The sequence below is a fragment of the Moschus berezovskii genome, chromosome 2 (genome assembly GCF_049115385.1).
Source record: "Moschus berezovskii isolate FMDL1 chromosome 2, NW_MosBer_1.0, whole genome shotgun sequence".
NCBI classification, from domain to species: Eukaryota; Metazoa; Chordata; class Mammalia; order Artiodactyla; family Moschidae; genus Moschus; species Moschus berezovskii.
Genome location: NC_142461.1, coordinates 5164020 through 5185119, shown reverse-complemented (window position 1 = coordinate 5185119; position 21100 = coordinate 5164020). Strand labels below are relative to the sequence as shown.

Sequence of the window (21100 nt, the reverse complement as noted above, 5' to 3'; positions counted from 1 at the left end):
ATGTGGCTATGCTGACACAAGTCCCAGGAACAGGACAGCCCGCACTTACTGGGCGCCTACTGTGTGCCAGGGTTAAGCGCTTTACACTGAACTGTCAGAACAACCCTCTGGGGTAAGTACTGACAATGTCATTCTTTTTTTATTTAAAGAGTATGATCTCCCAAGTGTTCATTCAATAGACTGTATTTTTCACATTGGTTTTTTTAAAAATTTAATTAATTTATTTATTTTAATTGGAGGCTAATTACTTTACAATATTGTAGTGGTTTTTGCTGAAAATTGACATGAATGACACTATCATTCTCATTGTTGTTGTTGATTGGTCGCTGAGTCGTGTCTGACTCTTTGCAAACCCCCCGTTCTTCTCATCACCATCCCCTTTTATAGATGAAGAAGCAGAGGCTTTGAGAGGTTATGAAAATGGCCCAAAGTCACAAACTAGGAAGTGTCAGAGGCAAGAATTCAAAGGCAGGCCCACCTGACTCCCAGCCCACACTGATGTCAAGCCCTGTATGTATTACGATAGAAATAAAACTTATTTTGTCCTTCCTTTTGTTCATCGCCAACCTAGGACCCTATTCATTCCCTGAACACTGATGGGGCGCCTACTGTGCCGAGGAGACCAGAGAGCTCATCTGGGCTCAGAGGCTGGGGGTTGAGGGTCAGAGGTTAGGCAGTAAAGTAGGAGGGTCTCCAGACCCTTCTAAACCAAGGATGGCCACCCTCCCTCTCCATCTGTCCCCATGCCAGCACAGACCGCACGTTGGTAACCTCTTTCTCTGCCCATCACTTTGCCCATGGTGTATGCTGTAGCCTGATTTTCCCGTGTGAGAAATGGAGGTGTGACTCAGCAGGGGCTTCTGCATCTCGTACACCTCCGGAAGACTCTGTGGGCAACAGCAAGGGCACCCGCCACCATGCTAGCTCTTCGTGGGCACAAGGCACCATGGCGACTCCTCGTCTCTGTATGCGCCACCTTGTCTGATGCTCGCCATCACCTGGTGAGCCAGATGTGGGAGCTGAGGCTTACTCAGGCCTGGGCTGCAACCCCACTCTGTCCGGCTCGCAGGCCTGTGTCCTTATCCCTGGCTCACACTGCCCCGCTCTGGGTCCAGGCTCTGTGCCCAGGCTGTGTGGTTGTCCATTTAGAAGCCTGGTTCCTAGAAGGCAAGCTTCAGCCAAATACATATTGAGTGATCCTTGGGAAGCGCTTTGTGGGGCTAATCTTGTGAGGATGGAGAGACTGGGTTTTTTTCTTTGAGGGATGTGGGACCTCATGCAACCACCCCCACCTGCCCCCCTGAAGCAGAAGAGGCTTTCAGGCGTCCAGGGTGTCAGGGCCAGGCGGCGTGTGCTGTCTGAAGGGCTTTCTTCTTGGCTGAAATGACCCTGAGACTGACTCACAGCTGAGTCACCTTGGGGATGGGGGAAGTACGGGGGAGAGGTCTTTTTTTTTCTATTTGACTTGGGTCTTAATTGGGGCTTCCCTGGTAGCTCAGACGGTAAAGTGTCTGCCTGCAATGTGCAAGACCCGGCTTCGATCCCTGGGTCGGGAAGATCCCCTGGAGAAGGAAATAGCAACCCACTCCAGTACTCTTGCCTGGAGAATCCCATGGACAGAGGAGCCTGGTGGGCTACAGTCCTTTGTTTCCCAAAGAAAGTCATGTGGGTGTGGGATCTAGCTCCCTGACCAGAGATCAAACCTGGGCCCCTTGCACTGGGATCTTGCAGTCTTAGCTGCTGGACCACCAGCGAAGTCCCAGCCTTAGGGGATCTTCACAGCCACTTCTACTTCCCTGGCCCTTGGGCAGGCAAGCCACTTAGCCTCTCAAAAGATTTTTCCCTGGTCTGTGACCTGGGGATAATGTACAGGGTGGTCATGTGGACTGAACTAATCAGAGTGCCCGGCACACGGCCTCAGGGACTAGCACTGGCTCTTACTGAGCTGGGATGCACCGTGTGGTGGGGGCCGAAGTCTCCAGGGGGTGGCAGGAGAGAGCTGGATCTGCTCTTTGGGCCGGCCTCAGTTTCCCCATCAGCCATGGCTGACATAAAACTCTTGCATAACCAGCCTCGGGGGGGCTCTTGTGATCACAGAGGTCCTGGGGCGCGTAGGTGTGTCTCCATGATCTTCACACCCAGGGGTCGGCTCCCGGGGGGCGAGGGGGCGGCGGGAACACGGTGGGCGGCGGCACAGGTGCCACCATTGTGGCTCGCAGGTGTGTTATTGTGGGCCGGGAAAAGGCGCTGGCAGTTCAAGCGGAGATTAGCGGGGAAAGCGGGTTCGGGGGCCGCCTCCGCTCACGGGGAGCAGAGGAGGGCGCGGGTAAGCGGCGCGCGGAGTTGGGTGCAGGGCGCATCCTCCAGGCCCCCTGGAGTCCCCGCCCTCCCCGGAAGAGATGCCCGGGGCGCTGTCCCTGGTCCTGGAGTTTGCCCGTTTCCTTGCTGGCCAGTGGAGGGCGCCCGGGACCGCAGCGGACACGTGTTTTATTTTCCTGGAATGGTATTCCCAGATAATAAGCCTACCCACACACACAGTTTAAAGAAAGCAAAGGACAAACTGCCCTCAGAGAAGTAAAAGCCCTCGCCTCCATAGATAAAGACTGGCGTGATCACACCAGAGGACCTAATGAATTAACCAAATGCTTGCTTCTGCTTGTATATTTTTTAAAAAACCTTTAGATTTAACGGTAGAAAATCTTATCGTGGTGCCTGACTTTTAGTTCAAAATGGCTCCAGTTGTTACATTTCTGGGAGACTCAGTATGTATTCAGTTCAGTTCAGTTGCTCAGTCGTGTCCGACTCTCCGCGACCCCATGAATCGCAGCACGCCAGGCCTCCCTGTCCATCACCAACTCCCGGAGTTCACTCAAACTCATGTCTACAGAGTCGGTGATGCCATCCAGCCATCTCATTCTCTGTCATCCCCTTCTCCTCCCGCCCCCAACCTTTCCTAGCATCAGACTCTTTTCCAGTGAGTCAACTCGTCGCATGAGGTGGCCAAAGTATTACAGTTTCAGCTTTAGCATCAGTCCTTCCAATGAACACCCAGGATTGATCTCCTTTAGAATGGACTGGTTGGATCTCCTTGCAGTACAAGGGACTCTCAAGAGTCTTCTCCAACACCACAGTTCAAAAGCATCAATTCTTCAGCGATCAGCTTTCTTCACAGTCCAACTCTCACATCCATACATGACCACGGGAAAAACCATAGCCTTGACTAGACGGACCTTGGTTGGCAAAGTAATGTCTCTGCTTTTCAATATACTATCAAGGTTGGTCATAACTTTCCTTCCAAGGAGTAAGCGTCTTTTAATTGCATGGCTGCAATCAGCATCCGCAGTGATTTTGGAGCCCCAAAAAATAAAGTCTGACACTGTTTCCACTGTTTTTCCATCTATTTCCCATAAAGTGATGGGACGAGATGCCATGATCTTTGTTTTCTGAATGTTGAGCTCAAAGCCAACCTTTTCACTCTCCTCTTTCACTTTCATCAAGAGGCTTTTGAGTTCCTCTTCACTTTCTGCCATAAGGGTAGTGTCATCTGCATATCTGAGGTTATTGATATTTCTCCCAGCAATCTTGATTCCAGCTTGTGCTTCTTACAGCCCAGCATTCCTCATGATGTACTCTGCATATAAGTTAAATAAGCAGGGTGACAATATACAGCCTTGACGTACACCTTTTCCTATTTGGAACCAGTCTGTTGTTCCATGTCCAGTTCTAACAGTTGCTTCCTGACCTGCATACAGGTTTCTCAAGAGGCAGGTCAGGTGATCTGGTATTCCCATCTCTTTCAGAATGTTCCAGTTTATTGTGATCCACACAGTCAAAGGCTTTGGCATAATCAATGAAGCAGAAATAGATGTTTTTCTGGAACTCTCTTGCTTTCTCCATGATCCAGCGGATGTTGGCAATTTGATCTCTGGTGCCTCTGCCTTTTCTAAAACCTGCTTGAACATCTGGGAGTTCACGGTTCACATATTGCTGAAGCCTGGCTTGGAGAATTTTGAGCATGACTTTACTAGTGTGTGAGATGAGTGCAATTGTGCGGTAGTTTGAGCATTCTTTGGCATTGCCTTTGGGATTGGACTGAAGACTGACTTTCCAGTCCTGTGGCCACTGCTGAGTTTTCCAAATTTGCTGGCATATAGAGTGCAGCACTTTCACAGCATCATCTTTCAAGATTTGAAATAGCTCAACTGGAATTCCATCACCTCCACTAGCTTTGTTCGTAGTGATGCTTTCTAAGGCCCAGTATGTATTAAAGCCACACTAAACTATTCATATGTAAACCAAAGTTGTAGGATAGGATAAATGGGTCTTTCCCCAGGTGAATGTCTGGGGGAATCTTTGATTCAGGACAGACATAACTTTGGGTGGGACTCTCCCCGACATAACTTTGCTGGCCCTCACACACTGAGTGACAGAGATGATCCTAGTAATCGCTGAGGGCCGTGGTGGTTCAGTGGTAAAAAGTCTACTTGCCAATGCAGGAGAACCCAATTGAGTGGGTTCAATACCTGGGGTGGGAAGATCCCCTGGGGAAGGACATGGCAACCCAATCCAATATCTTTGCCTGGGAAATCCCACGGACAGAGGAGCCTGGAGGGCTACAGTCCATGGTGTCACAGAAGAGTTGGACACAACTTAGCAACTAAACAACAACAACAAAAACCACCCTCACATATTTCCTTACTGCTCTCTGGGGGCAGAACCACCCCCACTGAGAACCATTGCCAAGGTGGGGGCTTTGGCAGGATGAAGAGGGGTTCACAGAATCCCTGACTAGCAGAGTGGGAGCATGGAACCTTAAGGAATTTCAGGGCGTCCCATCCCACATCATACAGATGGACCAATGGAGGCCCAACATGGGAAGAGACTGTGCTAGAAAACACGGGTGACCAGCAGAGCCAGGGGCCCCAACCCAGGCCTCCTGCCCCTGGTGCAGGGCTCAGTCTGCCCAGCTGCACTGGGGGAGCTCTGAACATAAGCTGTCTCCCTTCCAGTCCAACTTACCTGCTTCTGAACATGGGTGGGAGGGCCATGCTCTTAACAGGGAGCGGGACAGACAGGCTGGCTGGATAGTTCACGCCACGCGATCTCTACTTTTATTTCTCCCCAGTAGTTGGCTGAGCCCTGGGTGTGTGTGTGTGCGCGCATGTATGCCTGTGTGTATTTTGTGTGATCCGAGTGTGTGGGCCTTAGTGATTTCTGTGCGTGAATCTGCTGTCATGGGTGTGTATTCATGTGTGTGGACAGACCCAGCCCTATCCAGCAGGTGAGCACTCACCCATTTGGGACCTCTGGGTGTGAGCTTGATTTGACCTTTGCACATCTGTGTGTGTGTGGGTTTGGACTGTGGGGCCTGATGGTCTGTGTGCCTTTGACCTTGACATGACCCCTGCAGGCACGAGTCAGCTGTCTCTGTGCCCGGTGCAAGGACAGGCGGCGCGTGTGGCCTGGTGAGGTGTCTGTGCAGGTGTGCACAGCGGCCCACACAGACTATGTGTTGCTCATCCTCTGCCCCTAGTTCCTGAACAGCATCAGACACACAGTGGGTATTTGAGTAGCCAAAGTTCTCAGGAACTCACTCAATGGGACGGGAGGCTCGGAGTCAGGATGGTTGGTTCAGTACCCTCACTGGGCAGCCGCCTGGGGACAGGGTGTGAGCCAAGGCACACCCACTCCTCCGACCGTCCATTCCCCGGGCCTAGGGACCCTCCAGGAGACTGCCTTTCCAGGAGCTCAGGGTTTGCAGCATCTTGGGATTGGGTGGGTGCGGCTTGGCTAGAAAGGCCATGAGCGAAGGATGCTTTGAACCTATGAAATTCTCTCAAGGCAAATGTATTTTTCCATGATTATGTCTCTGGTCCAGCAAAGTGAGAGTGATGAGTCAACGGAGACCCAGAGAGGAAAACTGGTTAACGCAGGAGGCTGCCTGGTCAGGCAGGAAGCCCAGCACTGCCCTGCGCCTGCTCAGATACACCCCCGCCCCCGGCAGAGAACCTGGATGGGAATGACAGGGGCAGGGAAAGCATGGAAGGTCACGGGGGATCCCCGGGGGCTTAGATGGTAAGGAATCTGCCTGCAATGCAGGAGACTCGAGTTTGATCCCTGGGATAGGAAGATGCCCTGGAGGATGGCATGGCAGCCCCCTCCAGTATTCTTGCCTGGAGAATCCCAGGGACAGAGGAGCCTGGCAGGCTATGGTCCACAGGGTTGCATAGGATCAGATGTGACTGAGCAACTAACGCTAAGCCTAGCTGGCAAGAATCGGCCCCTCCAGCCCCATCTGGAGCGCAGGCCCTTCTCTTCCCAGGAGGCTGCCCCTCCCTGGGCCCTCACGTGTCCCCGTGGAGTGTTGGGAAGGCAGCGCTGGAGGCAGGGGAGTGGGACTTTCAGGGTTCAGCCCAGGGTGAACTTGGAGAGGGAACTCTGAGTCCCGCCACCCCTGCCTGCTTTCCTCCTCCTTCACACTGTCTGGCACCTGTTTAAGCAACTTGGGTGCAAAATCAGGGTGGCCCAGAAGAGGAGGCTTCTTCTGAGAAGGAGGTTCTGGTCCCTGGAGGGCAGCCTGGCTCTGGTTTTTAGGAGAGAGGCTGGAGGAAAAGGAGGAAGGCGCTCCGTCCCCTTCCCTCCCCCAAAGATGATAGTGGCTTCCCCGAGCCAGTCAGCAAGCCCCGGCTCTGTGCTGCCTGCAGAGGGCTGAGTGCCCTGTCACAGGCGAGTGTTAGACACGATACAGGGAGGCAACGCCAGAGCCTGGCCTGTCACCCCCCGCCCTGACTGCCCCATGTCTGTGTGTCTGTCTTAGACGTTGTTCCACGTGCCCACACATAGATCCCCCCACCCACCTTCTTTCCAATAGCTGCGTATACTGCATGGTGCCAGTGGACCTTACTTTACTTATCTGGTTCTCTCTGGATGGCCATTCGTTCATTTTGGAACTCTTACGAATACATCTTTCAGTTCAGTTCAGTCGCTCAGTCGTGTCTGACTCTGCGACCCCATGAATCACAGCACGCCAGGCCTCCCTGTCCATCACCAACTCCCGGACTTCACTCAAACTCATGTCCATCGAGTCGGTGATGCCATCCAGCCATCTCATTCTCTGTCGTCCCCTTCTCCTCCTGCCTTTAGTCTTGCCCAGCATCAGGGTCTTTTCAAATGAGTCAGCTCTTCGCATTAGGTAGCCAAAGTATTGGAGTTTCAGCTTTAGCATCTGTCCTTCCAATGAATATTCAGGACAGATTTCCTTTAGGATGGACTAGTTGGATCTCCTTGTAGTCCAAGGGACTCTCGAGAGTCTTCTCCAACACCACAGTTCAAAAACAACAAGTCTTCGGCACTTAGCTTTCTTTATAGTCCAACTCTCACATCCATTCATGACTACTGGGAAAACCATAGCCTTGACTAGATGGACCTTTGTTGGCAGAGTAATGTCTCTGCTTTATAATATGCATCTTTGCTAACTCAAAAAAGAAAATAGTGATTTCATGTAGTCCAGCCTAATACAGACGATGCTGGAGAGTTTTATTTAACAAATGCATTTGACACACATACTATTCTCAATGCTTTTAAAGTATTAACTTAGTTAATCCTTGGCGAAAACCCTTTGAAGTAGGTACTCTTATGTTCATCATCAACCCTATTTTGCAGATGAAGAAACTGAGGCACAGAAAGATCAAGTGACTTGCCAAAGGTCACACAGCTGACAAGGGGGAGAGCTGGGATTTGAACCCTGAGGAGGGTCATAAGAATGAGGATATAAGCCCTTCTTTCCGGTCCCTTGTCCTTAGCCGTCCGTCTTGGGAATCACCTGTGCTGATGTGTGGGTCAGTTCTAGGAGGTTGCTTTGCAGGTTCAGAAGATGCGTCAGGTTCTGCTGTGGCCAGAGGAACCGGGGCTGGCCTGGGGGTGGCCTGTGCGTCGTCGGCCGAGGGCCGTGACACCCACCCCACCCCATCCCAGCTCTTGCCAGTGAGCCAGCTGCAGCTGGTCAGTGCCCAAGAGTCCGGGCCCACACTGGGCTCTTTGTCTTCAGTGGGAACCCTGCAGCCCCCCCGGCCCCTCTCAAGGGCCCACTGTCCCAGCACCAGCAGGGCCTCCCGGGGACCTGCCCGGCTGGGAAACTTGGCACATCGCAGGCCTCCTGGCTACCCTGCCAAGTGGACATGCAGGGCCCACTGAGGACGCCTTCCCACTGAAAAGAGACTGCCGAGGCTGAGGGCTGTGTCCAGGCGGGCACCACACCCGGGATGGGGCTGGGGTCCCGGGTCCCAGTCCTGAGGTTGTGCGTGCCCCTGTGACCCAGGCCCAGTGCCCAATGCTTCCTCCTCCAACCCCCACAGCTCTGGGGGTGCCCCGCCGCTCCCACCACTGAAGAAGGAGAGACTTCCTCCCTCTTCGGGGCAATCTCAGCGTGCCTAGGATTGCCCCTCCGGAGCCCGACCAGGCTGCCCCGTGAGGAGTGGGCTTCTCACTCTGCCCAGGAACCTGCAGCCCTGCCTAGAGCAGGAGGGGCCTGGCCCCGGCTCCAGAGTGCCCCGCCAAGGGGACCCTCCTCTGAGAACCCAACCAAGGGAGTGGTTCCCAGATCAGGAAAATCACACGGGCCCTGCCCAGCCTCCAAACTCTCAGAGGGCTCTGGAGGGTTCTCCCACCCACCAGTGTGGGGAGGAGAGGGGGTCTGGGGGCAGGGGCAGAGAGGAGGGCTAGGGCAGGGGGAGTTCTCCAAGAGAGGGGCATTTGCTCTGAGCCAAGGTCTCCGTTTCTTCGTGTCTGAAAGGAGGAGATGGCTATACCCCCAGCCCTGCCAGGGCGAGGCAAGCCATGGAGTCTTTTCCCCAGAGCCACCATTTCCCAGTGGAAAATGGAGCTCACTAAGCCGGGACTCAGGGCCCAGGAGGAATGGTTCGTGAAAGGCCTCTGGAGACTCCCGCCACCCTGTGACTGTGCCCTGGGTGTCTGTTCTCTCGTCTCCCCCCACTGCAGGCCCTTTGAACAGAAAGCCCCATGGAAAGCGTCAAGGTTCTGGGGGCCTCCCTGGGTGTGGGGTGTGGGGGGGGAGGCAGACTGGGTGTTCTGGGAGGGGGGGCGAGTCCTGGGGCAGGGGCAGGCCCCCTGCCTCCTGATGCATCTTTTCTTAGGGCAGGAGAGACAGCTTCCTGTGGGGTGGGGCCGGGACCGTGGGCTCTGGGGGAGCTGCGTGCAGAGGAGGGCCCGGCGTGTCTGCTGACGGAATGCACAGCCGGCTCGCGGTCTCGGGGCCCAGTTTCTCTCTGAAGGCTGCTGAGAGGGAACCCAGGCTGGACGCCTTTTCGAGAAGAGGGTGGGTCCTCGCCCTTCCTGCTCTGTTCCTCTTCACCTGGGCACAGGGGCAATCCTGGAAGCGGGGGATGAGAGTGGGTAATAGCAGGGCCACTGGGACTCCGTTCCTTCCTCCACTCATTTGAGAGCAGACTGGCCCACAGGGCAGGACTCTCCCAGCTGGCATTTACTGAGCATTTACTGCAGCAGGCCGGGCCCTACAGCTCCACACGCGTGGAGTCCTGCTCGTGACAAGGGCCCTAGGGGATTAGCCCTGTTTTGCTGTTACTGCGGTTCAGTCGCCCCATTGCGTCCAACCCTTTGCGACCCCATAGACTGCAGCACGCAAGGCCTCCCTGTCCCTTACCATCTCCCGGAGTTCGCCCAAGTTCATGTTCATTATCCAGCCATCTCATCCTCTCAGTTCAGTTCAGTCGCTCAGTCGTGTCCAACCCTTTGCGACCCCATGGACTGCAGCACGCAAGGCCTCCCTGTCCCTTACCATCTCCCGGAGTTCACCCAAGTTCATGTTCGTTATCCAGCCATCTCATCCTCTCAGTTCAGTTCAGTCGCTCAGTCGTGTCCAACTCTTTGCGACCCCATGGTCTGCAGCAAGCAAGGCCTCCCCGTCCATCACCAATTCCTGGAGCTTGCTCAAACTCCTGTCCATTGAGTCGGTGAGGCCATCCAACCATCTCATCCTCTGTCAGCCCCTTCTCCTGCTTTCAGTCTTTCCCAGCATCGGGGTCTTTTCCAGTGAGTCAGCTCTTCCCATCAGGTGGCCAAAGTATTGGAGTTTCAGCATCAGCATCAGTCCTTCCAATGAATATTCAGGACTGATCTCCTTTAGGATGGACTGGTTGGATCTCATCCTCTGATGTCCTCTTTTTCTGCCCTCGATCTTTCCCTGCATCAGGGACTTTTCCAATGAGTCTTATTTTAAACAGGTGAGAAATTCGAGGTAGAGTACAAACCATTTTGACTCTGGATTCCAGATTCTGGACCCAGCCCGCTCTGGGCTCCACCCCCCCACCCCCACCTCCTGATGAGCGGAGAGGGGACAGCTCCGCTCCTGGTGGAAGAGGGTGGTGGACGAGGGTGTTGCCTGCAGAAGAGGGTGTGCAACCCGGTTCGCCCTTGGTCTGGGGATGGCGGGGGAACGGGCCTTGTCTCCCCGCTCCCCGCCCCTCCGCCAGCGCCGAGGCTCCGCCCGGCCCTCCCGCCTCCCCGCCCCGAGGTCCCCGCTCGGAAAGTCCAGCGAATCCCCCGCGCCGTCCCCCCACCCGGCCCGAGGGCGGCGCGAACAAGCGGCCCTTTCTGCGCGCGGCTGCCCGGGACAGCTGGCCCGCAGCCCGCGGGGGCGCGGACAATCCCGGGGCTTGTGGCCGGGGGTGGGGCGCCGGAGGTTGCCAAGGTGACCCGGCGCGGGCAGCGGCTTGGGCTCGGCGCGGGCGGCACCATGAGCGGCCGGAAGCGCAGCTTCACCTTCGGGGCCTACGGGGGGTAGGTGCGCTGGGGGGAGCGCGCGCGGCCGCCGGCGTCCGCCTCGGGTCTGGGGGCGCCTGGAGCTGTGAACCTGTGTGGATGTGTGAGGTGAGCGGGTTGATGTCAGGGCCGTACCTGGCGGTGTTGGTAAGTCTGCGAGTGTGTGTGTGTGCTCCGATTGGATACCCCTATTCACGTGCGCGGACGCAAGTGGCCGTGGGCATTTCTGTGTTTGTGTCTAAGGCGTGGCGGTGGTAGGTGTCTGACTGTGTGTGTGGACCGGCAGGCAGGGCCTGTGTGTGTGCATGCCGGCGTGTGCATATAGGTAGTGGGGCGTGGGAAAAGGCAGGTCCAGGAGAGGCCCTGCAGGGGCCCCCGACTTGGCTCCTGAGGCTGCCCAGCCCCTGCAGTGAGGCTTTGGGAGGAGGGAACCTAGAAGCCATTAGCCCCCCGACCCCTGGGCACCCCGGCTGGCTGCCCCATCTCAGCCTGCCTGGCTTTCAGGAATCCCCTCCTCCGGGACTGCTGGCTGGAGACCTGTGGGTGGGGGGCGGGGGGCTGGAGAGTCAGAGTGGTGCCTGGTCCATCTTGGGGTCACTGTCCCTCTGGACCCCAAGTGCCCACCCCAGAGGAGTGTGGAGGTGGGCCAGGAGGATCCGTGTCTTAGGCGGAGGTTCGGGTCCTTGGAAGGGAAACTGGGGAGACAGACCGGCCAGAACCCCTCTCCTGGCTGGCCAGGAAGTTGTATAACCTTCAACAGGGCCTGCCTCCCTGTGGTCAGAGGGACACGGGGGACCCACTTTCCGGGTGCAGAGCCCTAGGGGCTGCTCACACGTGTCACACTGCAGACCATGGGCTCTTTGAGCTGTAGGGATGGTGTCCCCTCTCTGGGCGCCCATCCCCCCCCCCCCGGGACCCTGCGGAGGGGCTGGGTGCGGTCGGAGAACCGAGAGCTGCCTTCCAGGCTCGGGGGCTCTACAGGCCATCAGGCCAGCCCCCTGCGATCGGCCCAGAGCCTCCTGGTCCAGCTGACGCTGGGAGGCAGCGGGGCGCGGGGCTGCGCTTTGTCGCGTGACATTGGGCAAGTCCTGGCTTCCCTGGCCTCCTGGGCCCCACTCGCATGAGGTGGTCTCTGGGAGACCCCAGCCCTGCGTCCCCAGTTCGTGTCTCCTGAGATGGCAGGTCCTATCTGGGGCCCTTTTCCCCTTCTCCTTTGGCCTCTGGCCAGGAAGCAGGGCTTGTTTGTTGTCCCAGCAGCTGCTGAGCCCCTCAGCCCCAGCGGGGCGGGAAGGTTGAGCCGTCCTCTACCCCAGGACGCCCTCAGAGGGAGGTGGGGGGCCCCAGGGAGGGGCGCTGCCTCTATACTCTCCCTGATGTGGGGCCTGGAGGGACTGAGGGGAGACAGGCTGAGGGTGGCCCCTGAACCCCAGGGGCTTGTCTCTCCCTGGCTCTGCCTCGCTTCCTCCTCACCCCACACCCCACATACCTAATGTGACATTAGGGTCCCTGCAGCCTATGGCGGGTGATCTCAGAGCATCAGTGCCTCCGACAGGCCCCTGTGAGGTCCTGGGACCACGTGGGTAGGGGTTGGCCTGATGTGCTGAGTAAGACGGGGCTGCCCCCTTACCTGCCGCCGCTCTTGTTGTATTTCAGGGTGGACAAGTCCTTCACCCCTCGCCGGAGTGCGTGGTGAGTACTGAGGGCCCTCAGTACTGGGCTGCTTGGCTGAGATTTAGGGACACTCCCAAGCCATTTGTTGTTGTTTAGTCACTAAATCATGTCCGACTCTTTGCGACCCCAGGGACTGGAGCCCGGCAGGCTTCTCTGTCCATGGGATTTCCCAGGCAATGATACTGGAGCAGGTTGCCATTTCCTTCTCCTAGGGGTCTTCCTGACCCAGGGATTGAACCTCTGTCTCCTGCATTGGCAACTGGATTTCCTTGAGCCATGTACCTGGATTTACCCCTGAGACACCTGGGAAGCCCTCCCAAGCCATCACCCCCGCTCTGATGTCAGACCAGGCCCCATCAGCCCCTTGTCCTCTGCCGGCCTTGGACGGGCAGACCCTCTCACAAGTTCTGCCCCGTGTATTTTCCCCCACAGTTCTTTCTAGAGCTCAGCCTTGAAGACCAATCAGGTTGAATCTCAGCCTGCCGCTGCCTGTGCAGCTGTCAGCAAGTCACTCATCTCTCTGAACCTCAGTGTTCTCATCTGTGAAATGGAGATTAACATGCTTATTTAATAGAGTCCCTGGTGGCTCAGAGGTTAAAGCATCTGCCCCCAGTGCGGGAGACCCGGGTTCGATCCCTGGGTCGGGAAGATCCCCTGGAGAAGGAAACGGTAACCCTCTCCAGTATTCTTGCCTGGAGAATCCCATGGACGGAGAAGCCTGGTAGGCTATAGTCCACGGGGTCGCAAAGAGTCGGACACGACTGAGCGACAGAACGGAACGGAATGGAAAGTTGTACCAAAAAAAGAAAAAAAAAATTCAAACCAGGGCCTGGTGTAGTGTAGGCCCTCAGTGAAAGGGTTTCCTTCCTTTTCTCTATGCCTCCCGTCTCATGGTGGCTCCTGGCTGGGCTGGGGGTGCCTTTAACCTCCCCAGTGACCCTCAAACCCTCTCCCCTCTCCCACTCCATACAGAGCCTTCGGGACCCCCTTCTCCACCCCATTTCCTGTGTCTGAGGCTGCCTGTCTCTGGAGGAGGGCGCGTCTGCAGCTTCCCCTACACTGTGAGCAGTGGGTGGGAGTGTAGCCGCACCTCGGGATTCACAGCCCCCCGCCGGTGGGTGCTTCCTGGCTCCCCAGGACGCCGCTTCAGCTCCAGCAGGAGAGCCCCCAGCTTCTCGGGCTCCTGCTTTCCTCCCCTGCTGAGGGCTTCCAGGGGTCCCCCGGCCCTGCAGTGCCCCCCAGCTGCTGGATCTCTCCCATCAAGCACCATCACCTTACCTGCTGCCAGAGACCCCCTAGGAAGCCACACCTGGGGTGGGAGGCACAGGGGGCACCCAGGCTGAGCATCAGGGACTGCCCTTTCATTTTCTTTTGACATTCTCTGTGCCACCTGGAGTCAGTTACTTTCCCTCTCTGGGTTTTCTCTCCTGTTGCTGGGCATCTCCTATGTGCAAAGTCAGTTGGAGCCTTCACCATGTGCAAGGCCGTATGCCAAGCCCAGAGCAGGGACAGGGTGGGGAGAGAGACGGGTGGGGATGAGGAAAATGCCTGTCCCTTCAAGGAGCTCAATAACAGTGTCCCGACAACTGCTGCTTGTCAAGCCCTTGCTGCACTCCAGGTTCGGTGCTTGACCTGCTTCTGATCACACGGCCTTTCCGGTGTCTCTGAGTCAGGGACTACCGGCCTTAACTACAGATGAGGACAGTGGTGCACAGGGGGACAAGGGACTGCCCTGAGCTCACGCAGCTGGTCGGTGGCAGAGCTGGGATTTGAATCTCCATCCTCTAGGCTCTGTGCAGAACCCAGAGTTTCACTCACTCTGCCCCTAGGACCTCCAGGCCAAAGAGCAGATCTGATAGATGCACTTGAGGGAAGATTTGGAGATGGAGGAGTGACTCAGAAAGCTCATTGCAGAGAGGCCTGAATGAAGAGTCAGAGATGAAGGTCTAGGAGTGAGAGTATCTAACCATTGTGTGCCCTTGGGCAAGTCCCTTCCGCTCTCTGGACCTCAGTTGACACATTTACAAAGTAGGATTCTGGGAGGACCAGGACTTACCCATCATCCACGATGTCTTGCTCCACCCCCGCCTTGCCGGAGCTGCTGTCCATGGTGCTAGCCCCTAGGCCCTCCCTTCCCCCATCACCAAGCCAGATGCTTCACCTCCAGCCTGTGCCTGGGCATAGAGTTTGTGCTCTGTAAAGGGGCAGTCATTTTGACTATTAATTATGATTTTTTGGCATTCAAGGCCTGTCTCCACCTCACCTTCCAGCCTGGGACTCATTTCTCTAATGCCTTGTGTTTCTTATTAATGAGAATATGGCCCCCATGAGCACCACCTCCAGGCTTTCAGTCACATTGCACCCTCCTCTTGACCTGCCTTCCTCTCGCATTTCCACAAGGCCTCCTTTAAAATATATATTTATTTGGCTGCCTCCCTAGTGGCTCAGACGGTAAAGTGTCTGCCTGCAATGTGGGAGACCCGAGTTCGATCCTGGGTCGGGAAGATCCCCTGGAGAAGGCAATGGCAACCCACTCCAGTACTCTTGCCTGGAAAATTCCATGGACGGAGGAGCCTGGTAGCCTACAGTCCATGGGGTCACAAAGAGTCGGAAACGACTGAGCGACTTCATTTTTAGTTGCAGCGTGCGAACTCCTAGTTGTGGCATGTGGATCCAGTGATTGAACCTTCACCCCCTGCATTGGGAGTGCAGAGTTTTAGCCACTGGACCACCAGAGAAGTCCCCACTCACCTTTATCACTGTTTGTTGAGTGTTTCCTTCCTGATCCCCACACCCCTTCTCTCTCTGCTTGAATGCCTTTCTGCTGCTTATCATGCTTAGAGAGCAGATGCTATTGCTCCCTCCTGGGGCAGTGGGAAAAGCACGGCCTTCGGAGTCTCACAGACATGGGTTTGAATCTGCCTCCGCCACATACTGGTGGTGAGACTGTGCAGGTCACTTCCCCTCTCTGAGCCCCACTTGCTGCTCAGCAGTTTCGCTGACTTGGGTCTTTCAGTGAGTTGACCTCAGTTGTGTTGAAAGTACGCATGTAACACTGTGCCACAAGGCAGGCTCGGAGGTCCTTGAAAACAGACGTTGCTTGAGTTACTTTTGACTGAGGCCCAGTTTTTAGCACGAATCCCATAAAAGCTGGGCTGTACTCGTCTCATCTCTCTGTCCTCCACAGTCTTGCCCAGCTACCTGAACGCAGTAAACACCTAATGAATGTTTGTGGGATTGAAATGAATGTGTCCAGAGAGTGGAACAGGTGAAAACTTGTCAAGTAGGCTAGGAGGGCTTCCTGGAGGAGGCAAGGTTTTCACCACCTTTTTTATTTTAAAGGTTAAGAGTTAGGAACTTGGATCAAGTGAGCAGTGAAGCCTGGTAGAGGCCAGGTGTGATCATGGCTGGATTTCCCTCCCCTCTGCCCCTCATTAGCAATCTGCAGTGGAGGAACTCACAAGTGTGCAAATGTTGAAGGAATGAGGCCCAGTGGGAGGACTGGGAGCCAGTGTAGTAGCTCTGACATCCAGCCAGAGTAGTGGCTTAATCTGGCTCTGCAGCTGTAATGGGCATTAAATATGGAGGCTTCTCTGATAGCTCAGTTGGTAAAGAATCTCCCTGCAATGCAGGAGACCCCGGTTCGATTCTTGGGTCAGGAAGATCCGCTGGAGAAGGGATAGACTACCCACTCCAGTATTCTTGGGCTTCCCTGGTGGCTCAGCTGGTAAAGAATCCGCCTGCAATGCGGGAGACCTGGGTTCTATCTCTGGGTTGGAAAGATTCCCCTGGAGAAGGGAAAGGCTACCCACTCCAATATTCTGGCCTGAAGAATTCCATGGACTGTATGGTCCATGGGGTTGCAAAGAGTCAGACATGACTGAACAACTTGCACTTTTTCACTTTGCACTTTCAGATGGTGGGGGAGGGGGTATGGCTAAGCAGGGCTGAACAGAAATACCCTGGGAAGAGGGGAGTCAGCTTTAACCTTAAAACTGGACCCTGGGAGGAGGAGGCAGGGCCCGGTGAGGACTAAGTGCCCGTGTGTGCTGGGCATTTTGCTCCGGTGGTCTCATTAAGTCATGATGGCAGTCCTGAAGGTTGGCCTTAGTGTCCCCGTTTTGAAGGTCAAAGCCAAGACTGAGACTCGCCCAAAGTCACACATCTGGCAAACTCTGGATTTGAGTCCACCTTTTCCTCCTGCCAAGGAAGCACATTGGCCAGAGACGTGGAAACCACAGAAATGAGAGAAATCCTGGTTATGGGGTGAGGAGGGGAGACGGAGCGTGAGATGTTCCCGAGGACTTCCAAAACAGGGGTCACTGCCCGGCCTCGTGTGTCCCCACAGGAAGGCCCATCTGGTTACTGAGATTCCATGGCAGTAACGGTACCATCTGCTCCCATATATGAAGCATTTTCTGGGTCCCAGGCCCTGGGCTGAGAGATCACACCAGCTTTACAATGTAGAGACTGTTACTGTCCACGTCCCACTTTTCAGATGAGGAAGCAGACCTCCCAGAGGGGGCCTGGCTGGCTCCGGGGCACAGTCAGTGCGTGTGAGCCGAGGCTGGCAGCGCAGTCAGTCCAAGCCCGCACGTTTAGCCCCAGCTCTCCCGGCGGCTGCGGGGTGGGGGACTTGAATGGGCAGCCCCCGTCCTCAGGGGGCTCCTTTCTGTCATCTCTGAGCCAGAGGCTCCCGGAGGCCTGTGTGCTGCTGCAGGAAGCACAAGGCTGGCCTCATTAGTGGCTCTGAAATGCCAGGGGGGCCCAGCCTGCTGGGCCTCCTCATCTATTATGTATCTGGTGGGCAGGCCCCTGGTGGGCAGCTCGCAGAGCCCAGGACGGGGGCGCTAGTTGCTGCTTCCTGTGCCCACAGCTGCCACCATGGCTCTGGGCAGAGATCCCCCAGCCAAAGTTCCCAGTCTGGCTGGCCCTGCTTGCCGTCACATCCCAGCGAAGCTTGGGCTCAGTCCTTTTGTTCAGGAGGTGCATGGAAAGATAGGGCTTCCGTTTTCAGGCAGATCTGAGTTGAGATACCAACTTCAGCTTTTCTTCCGTGCTGTGTGGCCTTGCCCAGGCTACTCTGCTTCTCTGAACCTCGGATTGTCCATGACAGTGAGAACCGGCTGCTTACCCGGCGCAGGACTCAGAATGAAATAAGGTCACTGTGTGGACTCAGTGGATGTTTTTCCTCTCTGTGAGCATTTGCATTTTGAGAGAGAAGACTCATTAAACCAAAGAGAGACTCATTAAAATCTTTAATGCTCGAATTTTCGGCACTGTGGAGGTGGCTCATTTGAGAAGTGATTAAGGAGGAGACCTTTTTCATGTCTCCAAATCTCACAAAGGCTTTCCTCTGCTCAGGGTCTCTCCCAAGACAGTCACTCATTCATTTAGCAAACTAATCCAACACATATTTAATGTGGGAATACCTTCTAAGGGCCAACCCAGCCCTGTGCTGGAGCCTGAGGACATGGTGATGGAAGTGACAGACAAGGCCACCGTCCTCGTGGAATTCAAGGGCAGGGCAGAGAATAAGGAAAGAGACAGTTCTGAAGGTGGGGAGGAGTGACACATGTTGACAGGGCAGATGTGGGGACTTTTGATAGCTCAGATAAGCACTCCTCCCCCTCACCTGGGAATCAGGGAAGGCTTCCTGGAGGCGGTGACCCAGAAGTGGGTCAAGTGGCAGTGTGTCGTGTGCGTGGTAGGGGAGGAAGGGCCACTGCCAAGAGGATGTTCCAGTAAGAGGCAGGACAGCAACATGAAGGATAAAAGTGTTTGGTGGCATGTGCTGGGTGCAGGACTGAACTGGAGCTGGTGGCAGAAGGTGGGAGAGGCCGCCACGGGGTTGTGTCCCTGCCAGCCCTGTTGGGACTTCCTGTGGGTGCCCCAGTGCGTCTGAACCCCCAAGCCAGCATGGGGCGGAGGCCTGCCAGGGTTGCCCATCATCCACTGCCCTCCCCATGGCAGAAACCACCTGTGCTCTGCTATGAGTCCCGGGCTGTGTACAGCAGAGGATAACTTCTCCATGTCTCGTTAAATAAAGACAATAAAAGCACCTACCCTGAAGATCATCATGGGGGTTGAGTGAGATACAGCGTGCCAAGGTCAAAAACCAGAGTGATGCCAGCAGTCATGGTCACTGCCGTGTTGTCCCCACAAGCTAGCTGGTCCTGGCAGTGGGGGCAGAATCGCTCAGGGTGTGGACTCTGCTCTTTGGAAGTTCACCACCTGCTGGGAAGCGAGACCTGCCCACACGTGAGCACACGTTCAGCCCCGGGCTCTGACCTTGACACTGACCCTGAGAATGCTGGCTTTGCAGCCAGCCAGGTCTGCCCTGAGTCCTGGCTGGGGTGACCTTGGGCAGTGCCTCCCTGGCTGAGCCATGGTTTCTTCCTGTGTGCAGAGGGGTTGTTCGTGTCCCCGCCTCGGGGTGAGGGAGAGGAGGGAAGAGGTGCTTTAAAGCCCAGCCCAGCCTAAGAGTGCAGCTCTGTCAGACCACAGAAAGCCCTGGTGACCTGGAGAATCAGTTATCTCGCTCTCTGAGGCTCACTTTCCTGTCTGTACAATGGGAAGGTTAGCTACAAAACCCTCTGATGTGCTGGGTTTCTCGTGGAGCCAGATAGTTCCTAATCCGGGCCCAGTCTGCTGTGTGACCTTGGGCTAGAGACTTAACCTCTCTGAGCCTCAATTTCCACACCTGTAAACAGGAACAGTATTCACCTCACCTTTCAAGGTGTCCACTAGCCACTTGTTCATTGAGCAGATACTTATCAAGTCCCTAGCATGTGTCAGGTAACATCTCAGAACTGGGGGTACCACAGTGAACCTGATAGACCTCAGTCTGGCCTCACGCAGGTCACCTTCCAGGGCAGGAGATGAGCTAATAGACAGATGATTTCAGATGGGCAGTGGGTAGTGAGGGGCAGGGTGGGGAGGCACCCACCTCTGCTCAGGATATCAGGGAGGGCCTCGCAAGGCCTGAATGGGAAGGAACTGACTATGGGAAGGGCGGTCCAGGAAGAGGGCAGAGTATGTGTCCAGGCCCTGAGGCAGGAACAAGATTCCTTCCTCTCCCCAAATTTGGAACATTCCAGATCATTTCCTGGCAGCCAGGGGTAAGGTGGCTGAGCAGGCAGTGGGGGTGGGAGGCCCATCTCCTCTCAGATCAAGAACTGCTGCTCACGAGGCAGGCGGGGAGGGGGTCACCGCGGGCACTGTGGGCAGCCATGCAAGGCCAGGCTGGGACAGGGCCTCGGGGGAGGTGAGGGGTGTGGGCAGAGGGCACAGGCAGGGGGCCAGCCTGGCCACCACCCAGAAGTGTTGAGGATCAGGTCCAGAGACCCTGCCTGACTGTTTCAGGAGGGGTTTGCGGAGGAACTTGGGCAGGCTTTCTCTCTCACTGCAGCCCATGTGGGCCTGAGCACCAGACGGGATGCCACCGCCCCGCCCGCCCCCCACATGCATATTCCCTATGCACACTCCTAGACTCGACTTCAGTCCTAGCAACTTCATCGCGAGCACACAGTTATGTACACATGCATTCACGTGGCAGACCATTGTCCGGCATCGACGGCGCACCTGGCCCCCAGACAGATCCGCTCCGAGCTCGGTTTCCGGTGGGAGAGGCTGGGAGTATCTGATAATCACGCTGTGACAAGTGCAAACCAGACTGACAGATCTGGACAGCCAGGGACAGGCTTCTGAAAAAGCTGGTCAGGGTGCGGGGGGCAGGCTGACCCAGCCTGGGGAGGGGGCTCCAGGAAGACTGGATAAGAGTATAGCATGTAGGTGTGGGGTAAAGGGGCCAGGCAGGGTGGAATAGGTGGAGGGTATATGGTGTGTGCACGGGGGCTTCCCAGGCGGCCCTGGTGGTAAGAGCCCGCCTGCCAGTGCAGGAGACATAAGAGATGTGGGCTCCATCCCTGGGTCAGGAAGGTCCCCCTGGAGGAGGGCACGGCAACCCACTGCAGTGTTCTTGTCTGGAGAATCCCATGGACAGGGGAGGCTGGTGGGCTATGGTCCATGGGGTTGCAAAGAGCTGGACACAACTGAAGCGACTTAGCACGCACGCAGGGTATGTGCAGAGGCTGGGAGCGGGGACAGATGCTCAGGGCCTCGTGGGCCGCGTGAGGCAATCGAATCTCCACCCTGCACGTGGTGGGAAGCCACGAGGGGCCTTTCGGCAGGTGGATGGCGTGATCGGTACAAACACACGCGCCTGCAGCCCACGCACGCCCCAGACACGAGCGCTTTCTCTCCCACCCACGTTTCACGCTCCTGCCAGGCCTCCCACCCACGTCCTCACCGCACACACCCTGTCGCCCCACCAGGCAGCGCTGCAGGGAGGCCTGTGCCAGCTCCCAGCAAAGGTGGCAGCCGCGCGCCCCACCTGCTTGCCGACGGGCCGGGGCTGGGCCCTTTGCACGCTCCGCATGTTCACAGACGTGCACATGGCCCCCTCCCCCACCACACGCAGTGTCGTAACCCCTCGTCCCGGCACGTGGGAGGCGGCTTCTAGTTTAGGGAGTGCTTTCACAGGCGTTATCTCACTGAATTCTCCTGGCAGCCAGCCCTGCGTGGCGGATTTATCAACACCATTTTACAGCTGAGGCTCAGAGAGGTAAAG

At 56.2% G+C, this 21100-nt stretch overlaps 1 protein-coding gene across 5 annotated transcripts in view; it reads left to right on the top strand.

Annotated features, from left to right (window-relative positions):
• Positions 1-21100, top strand: part of RAP1GAP (RAP1 GTPase activating protein) — a 70873-nt gene that overhangs the window by 8001 nt on the left and 41772 nt on the right. For 4 of the 5 annotated variants that reach the window (XR_016039026.1, XM_088843373.1, XM_088843368.1 and 1 more), the window contains exon 2: positions 12451-12486. The exons of the other annotated variant lie outside the window; for it this stretch is intronic. The gene's annotated coding sequence lies outside the window, so the exon portion shown is untranslated. The remainder of the gene's footprint in view (positions 1-12450; positions 12487-21100) is intronic. 5 annotated transcript variants of the gene reach the window in all.